Source organism: Pyrus communis, chromosome 9, assembly GCF_041283825.1.
Source record: "Pyrus communis isolate YQ-2024b chromosome 9, ASM4128382v1, whole genome shotgun sequence".
In the NCBI taxonomy this organism is placed as follows: Eukaryota; Viridiplantae; Streptophyta; class Magnoliopsida; order Rosales; family Rosaceae; genus Pyrus; species Pyrus communis.
The window spans coordinates 6,180,488-6,193,767 of record NC_142573.1 but is presented as its reverse complement, the minus strand read 5'-3'; the positions used below and the strand labels follow the sequence as shown (position 1 = coordinate 6,193,767).

At 34.1% G+C, this 13,280-nt stretch overlaps 1 pseudogene; it reads right to left on the bottom strand.

The window, feature by feature from the left end:
* Nucleotides 1–7,840: 7,840 nt before the first annotated feature.
* On the bottom strand, nt 7,841–11,245 carry LOC137740421 (2-alkenal reductase (NADP(+)-dependent)-like; annotated as a pseudogene).
* Between the last annotated feature and the right edge of the window lie 2,035 nt (nt 11,246–13,280).

Here is a 13,280-nt window from a genome sequence, read left to right as displayed (position 1 = left end):
AATTGAAGGCTTGTGATGTAGTAAATCCAAAATCCAAGTGACAAGTAGACAACTTTATCACGAACATCACAGAAAATTTGCTAAATAATAAACATGGAGGTGTGCTTTGTAGCCATTGGGAGCCAAGTCATCCTTTGATCTCAAGTTGGACAGGATAGGCGTATTTTAGCAAAAAGAAAAAAAAAAAACGAAAAAAGAAGGCTCACGCATACCCTCTTTTCCCTATTCATCGCCTACTTCCCTCACTGATGTTGTAATAAAAAAGTATTGAAAATGTGAGAGCAAACATAGGAGTTGCTGCTTTTGAATTGGAGTGACCATATATGCACGCAAACATTTTTCACGTTCTATCCCAATTGCTTTTTCACTTCATAAATTGGTAATGATCATTAGCACAAAATAAACATCAAAAAGAAAATAAAAATTGAGCAAAAAAAAAAAAAAAAAAAAAAAAGGAAAAAAAAAAAAAAAGAAAAGAAAAACTTGAACAAGGTTCAAGAAAAGAAAATCCAATATTAAACTTCAACTTGTTTTACTAATTGGCCATTTGACCACAGTCGGACCAGTGAGTGAGTAAAGGGAAGAGAAATTGGTCAATGGGGAAACAATATATGTGTCTCTGACTCTGTTGTATCCGTTACTAGTTTTGCTTGACCATTTTCAGTTTTTGGTTCAAATGTATTACCAGATCAATTGTTGAGTTCGATGAAAGAACAAAATATACGTACTTATCAGTGTTTCAAGTACCAAGTGGTGTGCGTTTCATAGTTGACTTAAATATATTATGTCATGTATCTATATATATTAAATATATGAGGTATTTTTCAAGTGACGAATTGTCATGCTGGATAAGGTCTTCTTCTTGAACGCATTGTGTTTAGGATTCAAACAATTTCCCCTCCTCATAGTATTTCTAACACATGAGTTTAATTTTTATAAATTAACATCATGTTCACACAATAGAGCGGAAAAATTGTGTTCCAATTCTTGAGTGTAATGTGTCTTGCTAGTTTTGATTCCTTTACTACAAGGTAATCAAACTCACACCCCGCTACAGAAATAATGTTAAAACAATTAAACTCAAACGACTTAATTCTCTTGTAAATGGGAATCAAACTCACATATACCACTCTGGAAGTACGTCATTTGTAGTGGTTCAGATTTAGGTTGGTTCCTATAAACATAAGGAAAATGATACACATACACCATTTTCAGCTTCTTACACAACCATGGTTAATCATGATGCTTGATTCTATTTGATTTATTCAATTCAATGGTTAGAAATAAAAGAAAGGTGTGAGAAGCCCAAAAGGGTGTGTGAAAATCACTTCTCTAAACAAAAATCAAATACCTTGAGTTTAATTCCTATTATAACATTATTGCTACACTAATGTGAGTTTGATAGAGCAGAGTTCTATGTATTCATTGAAAGGCCAATTTTTTTTTCCTATACTATGATTGATTATTCCCCTACTGTGGAAGGCCTCTAGACTATAATGTAGTAGTTTATGTTAATCCAATAAGTTAACCTACTCATACAATTTCTTGCAACATCCTATGTAAGATAGTGAGGACCGGTAGCTAGCTTGCCGGGATTGTGGGAGCATAATAGTGGCCTAAGGGAATGGGTGTAAGGCATGAATGTTCACTACATTGGCACGTTGTGATGCCTGGGGTTTTTTGGGGACATAGAGATTGCATGAGCAAAGGATTGGTGGCATTGATATTTGTTCGTGTAACTCATGCACAACGTAAAGCAGTTTCCACATCACCCCGTTTCTAGCCATTGAATCCTTCCCTTACAAACCTTGTGTGCCTGTTCATAATTTTATAGCAACTTCTCCTATCAAACATTCACATATATATATATATATATATATATATATATATATTTCTTATCTAGATAGCTAATTCTTTAACGTTTTTTCCTCATATATATTCTGCCTTTTCCCGATGCTTTTTAACTTATAATTAGTAGACACCTTTGAATCCTCCTCCCTTTTGATTAATTTGGCGTTAATTAATGGAGGTGGTTTATATCATTTTAAAGAACAATTAAAATATTATTATTATTTCTTTTTTAGACAATAAATATGATAACATTCATCTAAGGATTCGCAGATGAATATATGCAGAGAAATATCAAGGAAATGCAGAGAGAGAGAGAGAGAGAGAGAGAGAGAGAGAGAGAGAGAGAGAGAGGGGAAAGGATGAGTGAAAGCTTTGTTATTTCTAGAGAGATGAAAAGATCATTACACAAATGAGTCGATGCATGCTTATATAATCTGCAAATGTAGCTTATCAGCTAAGCCACCTGTGTAACTAACTTTTAACAAACTAACCAACTCCAATAGCTGATATGGCACTTATGATGACGTGTTAAATGATGTGGCAGTCACTGTATATCTTCAACAAAATATATGATGAAATATATATTATAAGTCTGCTTTGGTCAGTTTAGTAATGTTAAAAATACCTGAACAAATTGAGTGATGCTATTTGGATATGTTTGTTGATTAATTATCTCCAATACCTGTGGGATCCAAATATATATAGGAAAATGTTCACCCGCCCAACTCCCATACGCTCTTGTTAATTTTTGGACATTGATCTTCAACAATTCATTCAATTCGATGGCCGGAAATTAAAAGAGATGTGTGAGAAGGAAATGAGTGAGGTGTTGGAGTGACACATCAGCAATACCATAGACACATCAACCAAGCCATGTCAGCAAAGTTTGTTAGAGTTGTTAGAGGTTGTTAAAAGTTAGTTAACACTGTAGCTTGTGGCTTACAATTGATTTGAGCTATAAAAAGATGATTGTATCTTATTTGTAACTACTGAGAAAATAATCAAGGATTGAGGTTCTATATCCTTCATTGAGTGAACATCCTTCTCTCTTTACATTTCTTTAGCTTTAGTAACTCATTTTAGTTTTCTGGTTTGGTTATCATGGTATCAATCACCCAAACAATCCTTGGTGCCATTTTCTTCCGTTGAACATTAAAGACTGGAGATTTCTTTTGGGAGCTCATATCCGGGTTTCTTCATCTGGGTTTCAATTCAAGATTGTCACTTTCTCAGGTTATGTTCTTGGAATTTTATGCATTGCAAGTGTTTGATAAATTGCCACAGTGACAAGTTTTCTAAGTTTTTTTGTGTGATTGTTTGAGGCCAAAGCCATTATTACTCAGTTGCTGAAAGATTTTGAGATCAATGTCAGTCTTTCTTAGAATTGTGTTGAAGTTTGATGAAGTTTGTATTGATTAAGGCTAATGCTGAGAGTAATAAGATTTTCATGAAGAAAGAATTATCAGAAGTAAGTTGTTTAGAGGCCAATGCCAAAAGAAATGAGAATTTTCTTGAATAATAAAATTGTGAATTTCAGTTGAGAAGTGAATTAACAGTTTTCTTGAAGATTATTTACTGTGAAGATTGGTTATTGTAAAGATTGTTGATGTGAAGCCTGTTTACTGTAAAGTTTGCTTTTTTGAAGATTGTTTATTGTGAAAATTGATTAGTTGCAGTCTTTGATTCGATATGGGGTCTAATAATGTCAAGATTGAAAGTTTGCTAGGAATGATAACTGTGAAGCTTCAAGATGACAATTTTTTCAAGTGGAGTTATCAATTCCAATCGACTGTCAGAGGTTATGATTTGTTTGAGTTCTTTAATGGAGAATCTTAATGTCCACCAAAGTTTTGCATCACTCCTGAATGTGGTGTCACTAAGGAACTTACTACAGCCTACAAAGAATGGGTCAAGAATGATTTAGCTCTATTAAGCTTACTGATTGCAACACTTTCTGATGAGGCCATGGATCATGTCATTGTCTGTAAGACATCACAAGAAACATAGAAGTGTCTTCAAGAAAGGTTTGCATTTGTTTCGATGGTGCGAGTGAATCAATTGAATACATAATTTCATACTGCACAGAAAGGGGCTGATTTTGTGGATAAGTTTTTACTCAGATTGAAAAAGATAAGAAATCAGTTAGTGTCAGATGGTAAAAAGATAACAGATAATGATTTTAAGACTGTTGTTTTGTCTGATTTACCAACAAATTTTGAAGTCATTAAAACATTATTGTTGGCAAGAGATACATCAATTTCTCTGAAAGATTTTCGAGCACAACTTCTTGGTGCTAAAGCAAATATTGATTCCAAGATTACAAAGTCAAATACAATGTCAGCTATGTGTGTTCAAGGTGAGCCTTCCAATTCACAAAGACATCAAGGAAGCTATCAAGGTATGAACAAGGAGAAAGTTCTAATACTTAAAGATCTCAAGGAGAAGTAAATTTTCATGGAGGAACTGGTTATGCTGGAAATGGGGGAAGTGTTTTCATCCACAACAGAGAAACAATTACAACAACATGAGGTATTCTGGAAGTAACAACAAAAATTTCAAGTCCTATTCTAACTTTGGAGATTAGACAGGGAATTCTAATCATGAAAGTGGTAATGGTTCAAATAGTAAAGGTTCTCAGAACAGTTTTGGTTGGAATTGGTCAAATGGTTCATTTTTTGGAAATGGTTCAATAAAAGGAATTAGTTGGCATGGCAATACAAACTACAGGTCTTTAGTTTCACCAGAATGTCAAATATGCTCTAGAAAATGGCACACTACCCCTAACTGCTATTACAGAAGTACTCAGCATTAGAATCAATTATTTAGGAATGGTAATGTGTGTCAAATTTGTGAAAAAATGGGCCACATAACATTTGAATGTTATCATAGAAACAACTACTCATATCAAGGCAACCCCTTACCACCTCTATTATTTGCTAGTATGACTGCTCAAGGATCAAATGGTATTCGTTCCAATTCAAATGTGCATGAATTCTCTGCAGTTGATACATGGGTAGTGAACATAGGGGCCACTCACCACATGACAGCTAATCTTGATATCATCAATCAAGATGTTCTTTACAATGGTGATGCTAAGATCATTGTTGGTAATGGTGAAGGTTTGCAAGTTCAACATATTGGATCTTCAATTATAAAAACACCATATAATGCACTAATTCTGCATAATGTTTTGCATGTTTCCAAAATAACTATGAACCTGTTGTCAGTTAAAAAGTTATGCATAGATAATGATTGTTGGTTTGTGTGTGATGATTTGATCTTCTTTATACAAGACAAGGCAACAAAAATGATTTTGTACCAAGGAACGAGTGATGATGGTGAGATGTTCAAGATGCCAGTCAGTGTGTTTTTTCATTCATTTGCTATAGAGTTAGGAAAATGTGTTGCATTCATAGGGAAGTAAGTAAAGACTTCAGTATGGCATAGGAGATTGGGACACCCTTTAGAAGAAGTATTGAGTTCAATGATGCAGAGTGCACAATTACCAGTTAGTATAGATTCATCTCTTTATATACATTCTGCTTCTATTTAAGGCAAGCTGAGTAAACTTCCATTTCATGTAAAACAAGAGAGATCAAAATTTGTGTTTTAGAAGGTACATTCAGATGTCTGGGGTCCTTCACCTCAGAAATCCGTAGAAGGTTATAGGTATTACATCAGTTTTATAGATGATTTCTCTGGGTTTGTATGGATTTACCATATGATGAATAAATTAGACATCTTTTCCATATTTATCAAGTTTCAAAGTATTGTATTTAATCAGTTCAATGCCATTATTAAATGTCTCCAATCTGATGGTGAAGGGGAATACATGAGTAATATATTCAAGAACTTTTTGGCAGATAAAGGAATTACTTATCAAGTGTCTTGTCCTCATACCCCTTAACAAAATGGAATTGCTGAGAAGAAGCATAGACACTTAGTTGAGACAGCTTTGACTTTGATACAGAAGCACAAATTCCTACATCCTTTTGATATCATTCTTGTTCACATGCAGCTTTCTTAATTAACATAATGCCTTGTAGAATTTTAGATATGAAGTCTCCTTATCAAGTTCTTTTTGGACAAAATCCTAAGATATATAATCTCAAGATCTTTGGAACAGCTGTTTATACATTACTCAAGCCCTTCAATGCTAATAAACTGCAACCTAGAGCCATTCAATGTGTGTTTATGGGTTTTGCTTTGGGGTTTAATGGGGTCATCTGTTATGATATTAAATCCAGAAAGTTTATTGTGTCTAGGCATGTGGTATATAATGAAGATATGTATCCTTTTCAGCAATTGTGTAAGTCAGTTTTAAGAAGTATAGAAGATCATAAGACAGCAACATAGTTTCATGTTATAATTCACTTGCCTGACACACTTGGAAATTCAGCAAGCAATAGATATAATTCACAGGAAATTTATACAGTGGCTAATGTTGATTCAAACAATACATCAGTGACAAATGATTATACTTCTGATTCAAATGGTAATGAAGGGTTATCAGATTCACAATAGTGTGATTCAACTGGTAATGCATAATCTCCAAAGTCACACAACTTGAGGTAATACTTCCTGTCTCTATACAAACTGATTTACCTGTAGACAATCAATCATACATTCTATGACCACTAGATTGAAGAGTGGCACATTACCTAGAAAGAATTATGCAGCTTTACTTGTCTCATGTCTTGAATTGCATTCTCTACAATTAACTGAGGATGAGCCATTTGTTAGGGGTTTTTCCTTCTTATATAAGATTGTTGATGCTTTAGAGCCTTCATCATTCAGAAAAGCTGCAACATTGCCACAACGGCATACAACAATGCAAGAGGAATATGACTCACTTAGAGCACATGGAACTTGGACTTTGGTACCATTTCCATAAAATAGGGCAATTGTTGGGAGTAAATGGGTGTACAAGGTTAAAAAGAATCTAGATGGGAGTATTTCAAGATATAAAGCAAGACTAGTGGCTCAGGGATTCTCATATGAGCATGGTATTGATTATTAGACACTTTCAGTTATGTGGTAAGGCATACAACTGTTAGAATGATTCTAGCCTTATCTGTAATAAATTATTGGGATCTTAGATAACTTGACATCAAGAATGAATTTATGCATGGTGATTTGCAAGAAGAGGTGTTTATGAAACAACCTCAGGGTTTTGTTGATGCATCACATCCTACGTATGAGTGCAAGTTAAGCAAATCCTTGTATGGTCTGAAGCAAGCCCCACGGGCATGGAATTCCAAGTTCACTAGTTATTTGGTAGCTTTACAGTTTGTTGCTTCACTTTCCGATACAAGTTTATTTGTCAAAACAGATGGTACATATATGATAATCCTATTGCTTTATTGAGATAACATCATACTTACAGGATCAAACTCTTCAAAAGTTCAACAAGTTATTCAAGAATTGTCTTATGTGTTTGAGCTCAAAGATATGGGGAAACTCATCTATTTCTCAGAATTGCAAGTTCACTACAAATCTAATGGAAATATACTTGTGAATCAGTCTAAATACATTAAAGATTTGATTCACAAAGTAGGTATGGATTCCTGCAAACCTGCAACAATTCCATGTAAACCATATCAGCAATTACTTGATGCAGAAGACATTGTTTTGACAGATCCAACACTGTATAGGAGTCTAGTTAGTTCATTGCAGTATTTGACCTTCACAAGGTCAGATATTGTGTATGCAGTTAACTCAGTATGTTAGTTTATGTCTACACCAACAGAATCACACTTTGCATCTGTCAAGAGAATACTGAGATATCTTCATGATACAATTCAAATGTGTCAACAAGTATGTTAATTTCGTGTGTGCAAATAATTTTATTGAAACTAATTAGTACAAACGCCTTTAAATTCTTAAAAAGTTCACAATTAATTCTGGAGACTTCAATTTCCCAAACAAAAAATCTTTTCATGAAGCATTAATAATGCCCTTAACATAGATTTACTTCAACTCAATAAAATCACTTGGATTGGATTACTACTTTCCCAATATTAGAGCTGGTGAAAAGGGATCCTAAGCTCTCCAATAATGTTTCAATTCCATGGAAGATTTTGAGCTTAGAATAACCAATCTTGCCTTGCTTTAGGTGGCTCTCCATCTCGGTTGCAAAATCTCCATAACGATGCAGGTATGAACCCACCAAGAACCCTTGCATATTCACCTCCCTTCCGATTAAATTCAGCAGATTCCTCACCCCCTCTCTCTCAGTCCAAACCCGCACAAATTAAATAGATGAGCTTTGCAGGTGAGAAACGGACGAACATGTGCATATTATATATATATATATATATATATATGTCTAGATATATAAATTTCCAATAACATGTCTTTTTATGTATATGACAGTTATACGTATGAAGAAGACAAAGGGTAGTAATTGTAATGATATTAAATTACCTTATTGTAGCCAGAAATCATGCCACAAAGAGGGATCTTTGCATGCTTATTGACATGGTTAAGAGCAGCCTCAAGCATTTCACCGCCAACATTGTCAAGGTAGACATCAATTCCGTTAGGGAAATACCTGCAAATTATAAGGAAACCTTTCACATGAGTCTTCATGTACGACGCTTCATCAAAATCATCACATAAATGCTAATTTATCTAAATATTAGTATTGATTACTTGCTTAAAGCAGCATCAAAATCTGTCTCTGTGTGGTAGTTAAAAGCATCATCATATCCAAATTCCTCCTTGATTAGCCTCACCTAAGAACCACAAATTATCAACAATATTGGAAATAGCAAATTAATCTATCAGAGAGATAGAAGTCTCTGTGTGTTAAATTTCAGAGGTTTACATCATTGTATTTGAATGCATCATCATATCAAATATCTTATAAGATATTTCATGAGATTATTATTTAATTAATCAGCATTCTAAAAAATAAAAAGAATCCATGTTCTACTAAGAATTTGCTGTATAATTATGATCGAATGTATAAATTCCTAATAATATGGGGACAAACAGAAATTCCAAAGAGTGAACCCTAACAAAAATATTTTTAATGAAAAAAATGAACAATGATAACAATTTCATCACAATCTTAACTGCTAATAATTTGTCGTTCGCTTAATTTGTCACGTTGCGCTCTAGTGGAATAAACAAGCAACTTTTTTTTGATTTTCTAGTTCTTACATCGTCAACTCCAATTCCATACTTTATGTCATCTTCATATATATTTGTTTGTCATGTTGCGCTTCATTGGATCATTGTAAATATCAATGCAACTTATAGTTTAGTTTTTTATTGATATATTCTTTCTTTATATATTACTGCTATAAGCTATATTAAGGAGCGGGTAAGAGAGTTTAAACTCGAAATGCATTAAGTTGAAGAAGAGTACGTACTCTATTCATCAAGACAATCTCTCATTTACAATTCTTTATTAAGCCAGAGGGTAGTTTGAATACTTCATACTTGACCTCATTCCTAGGCGACTTAAAACTTTGGAGATGAATAGACGATCTTGAGATAATATCGAAATAGCCCTTTTAACTTTTTATGGTAAAACAAAATCAAGCAGATCAATTTTTTTTTTTTTTTTTTTTTAACAAAAAATATTGTCTACATAAAGAGAATGAGCTCGCAATAATTTGGTTCAAATTCATCTTTAGCGATAATCGAACCTAAGACTTCTAACTTATAAGTGAAGAGAAATACCACTAGACTATAATACTAAGTGGCAAGCAGATCAAATTTTATTTACCAAACATTATACTATAATGTCTTGGTTGTTCAACTTAACTAAATGGTCTATATGTTAAATTATCATCCATAGATCATTCTTGTAGAAGATTAAGATTAGACAAATTTAAAATCATTTAGACATCCAATTACAATGAAGAAAATAACGAATATAGTTCTCAACATTAAACGACTACTATTAAATTGGACGGTCATATGGGTTTGGAGTTGGGTATTTTTGATATAGATTATCTTTGAGGAAAGACCTTAATGAAAGATAATTTAGATCCTTGAAATGCATTAGAGATTTGCTCTACAAGAGATCCCTCAAATAAGCTCAACGAAAAATTAATGTATGAACATATATATAACAAAACAAAAAAGGGAAAAAGTAGCCGGCAGCGTGCGAGTTTCTGTAAAGAGTTGAGCAATAGGAGACAGATACGAGTATATTTTACCAACTTCTTAAGAAGGTTAGTTAGATGCCATTTTCAGTCTGGACGATACATGGGACGAGAAACCACCATAGCATTGAGGATGAATAAACTTGTACTGGAATGAAAACTATATATCGATTGTATCTGGGATGTTTTGAAAAATACTCTAATTTACCACTATTATTGTTCGAACTGAATGAAACGCCACTTAAGCAACTAACTAGTTATTCACTTCTAAACAATGCAACAGCGGTATTTCATTCACTTTGAACTAGTTACAGATTAAAGCATTTTCTAAAATTTAATCTACTTACCTTCTCATCTGATCCAGTGCTTCCGATGACCCTGCATCCTCTTAGCTTGGCCAACTGTCCAGCATACATTCCAACAGCCCCAGCAGCAGCTGAAATGAACACATTGGATCCTGATTTTGGGTTTGCCAGCAACTCAATTCCCACCCATGCTGCAAACCCCGGCACCCCTATATTTTATCATCCACAGTGAGTTAGCCATGACACAATTAATTTTCCTTTGAATTATTTTTAAGTAAAAGAAAGTACGATCACGGAACTCTAATTTGAGCTTCTTGATCATCCAGTGAGCACTGAAAAATTATAGAACGTCCAGTTTATAGTGCAGGAGGCTAAAATAGGAGTGTCGTTGCCTCTACCATAGCTTGGGAAAATGCAAAAGGAGAGAGATTGGGAAAGAAAATTGTAACCTAACAAGCTGATATATTCAGGCAAGGGCATGCCACTATTTGTATCGATCTTTCTTGCTATCAACTGGGATGGTACCGCACAATATTCAGCAACAGATGTGAATGCACTGACGACTATGCCACCTTCAGCATAGTTACCATCTTTTGACCGAATTACCCTTCCAACCCCAAATGCTGTAATTACCTGCATGCATAAATTATAATCTTAAACTGTAATTTTGATATCAATGTTTAAGCATGCTTGCATGCCCATGTTACATGCATGTGCGATTGAATATATTATGGTATGCTTGCACGAACCTGGTCAAGGTTGAACTGAGGGATGCATAGCCCATCTTCCCGGCCAGTGATGCTGCTCCGTAAATATGGCTCGATGGAGATGAAGAGGGTCTCAAGAATAACATGTTGTTCGGGAATGGAATCAGGGGATAGTGAGAGTGTGACCGTACGGAGTTTAAGTTGGAACACCTTCAGCTGCATAAGCAGCCAAGTACCATTCTCTGCTTTCCACTTCTGCCATCTCTCTCTCTGTCTCGATCTCTCTAGCCTAGCTTCTTCACCTTCTATACTGATTTTGTTTCTTCTTAGTGCCGGCCTCTTCCTTTTTAATTTGTATAGCATGCATAATGCAAGTACCTAACTTCTAATATATTCAATAATATCTTTAATTAGACAAAAAAAAAAATGATTAGGCAATATATTTATTGTATTCAACAAAACGAAGTTGATAATTGAACCTTTTAAGGAGAAAAACTTGTGTGGGGCTTGACTTGCAACTAGTCGATGTTGAGTGGGTCTACTATCCTTCTCAGCTTGTCCCACTCCTTTTTTTGCATTTCTTCACAAATATATGCAGCAATAGGAAGAAAATAAAAAGAATTCACTTTAGAACCAAAGAAACCATCAACCGTGTTGTGATTTAGAAAATCAACCACCCTTAAAAAATCATCAACTACATACATTTTGAATGAACCAATAGAATCATGTAAGCATCTTTTCTCTTCTTATGGAGTTTGAATTTCTGTACAGCAAATTATGAGGAAATTTCCATTTGAAAATGGTAGATTCAATTTGTATCATCTTTGTTGGACGTTAGATATTCGTGTATTAATCAAGTCAAGTTCATATGATAAAACTAGCTACTATATATTGAAAGAAAAGAAGACAAATTAGCTGCTTTCTAGTTTCCATGATATGAAAAGTTAGAGAAGCTGTGTTCTTATTTTTTTTCAGATTTTTCAAAGAAAAGCAAGGGGAAGAGGAGGCAATACGTGACTAGGAAGAAAATCTAACAAGAAAGAGGAGAGGAGGAATTGAGAAACAAAAGGGAGGTGTGATGATTTAGTAGAAAATTCTATTGTGAAAAAGTTATATATAAAGTTATAATAAATATTGTAAATAATGCTTACTAAGGCATGTTTTGAGTGGATGGTAGTGCTACTGAACATTGTCCAGTGGCAAGCCAAATCCTACACACAAGTTTTTCTCCTTAAGACGAGTTTTTAAGGGAAAATCGAATATTTTGATCGGAGGTGTCAATTGAAAATATTTAGTTCTAATTTTTGGTGGAGATTTAGGGAAGAAGAAGAATCAGACGAAATTGGAAAAATTAGAGAAGGGGGTTTAGTGATTGTGAGGAGCAGGATTGACACGGTTGTTGTATGGGATGGGTGGTGGTGATGGAGAAAGGAGGAGATGGAGATGGAGGCCCTTTGTTGAGTTAGGTGGGATAAGAGAGGGTGGGCCATTTTGCCATTGTATTAATTTACATTTTTATTTAAATTGTTTTTTTATATATATTAAATATTTTTGTATGACATGTCATCCAAAATATGTGAGCTATACATTTGTCAAGTCATCACTTAATGGTCAAATTGACAGTTTGACTAATGAATGTATAAAATTACAACTAAATATAAGTTTGTGTATGAAATTGAAATGTTTTAAAAATATTGTATGAGATTATAAATGCACCTAAATCTGTGATGTGGTAAAATATGATTTACCCTTAAATATATGTAAGTCTGCTTTGGTCAGTTTAGTAATGTTAAGGATACCTCAACAGATTGGGTAATGCTATTTGGACATATTTGTTTGTTCTCATTAATACGGTGGGATCCAAATACATGCAGATAGTGTTAATTTTTTTTATTGACAAGGGGCCCAGTTGGTGATTTCGCAATGACAGTACACCCTTCTAAGGGTCAGAAAGACTTTCGGAGACATTTCAGCCTTCCCTTAGCCACCATCATGCGATTCACTAGCACCAGGAATCAAAAACAGCACGTACTGTTTGAAATACGGGTCTGGAATTCATACTCAACCACTAGGCTACCCATGGTGGTTATATAGGATAGTGTTATTCACATATCCATTTTTGTCTCTGACACACCGTTGTTAATTTTTGGCCCGTTAATCTTCTTCAATTCATTCGATCTTATCGTCAAAAATTAAGAGGAGTGTGTAAGAAATAAAAATAGGCATGTGGATAGAACTAACTTATACATAATGGTAGAGTCCACCTGTATTTAAAAATGTGTCAACAAGTATGTTAA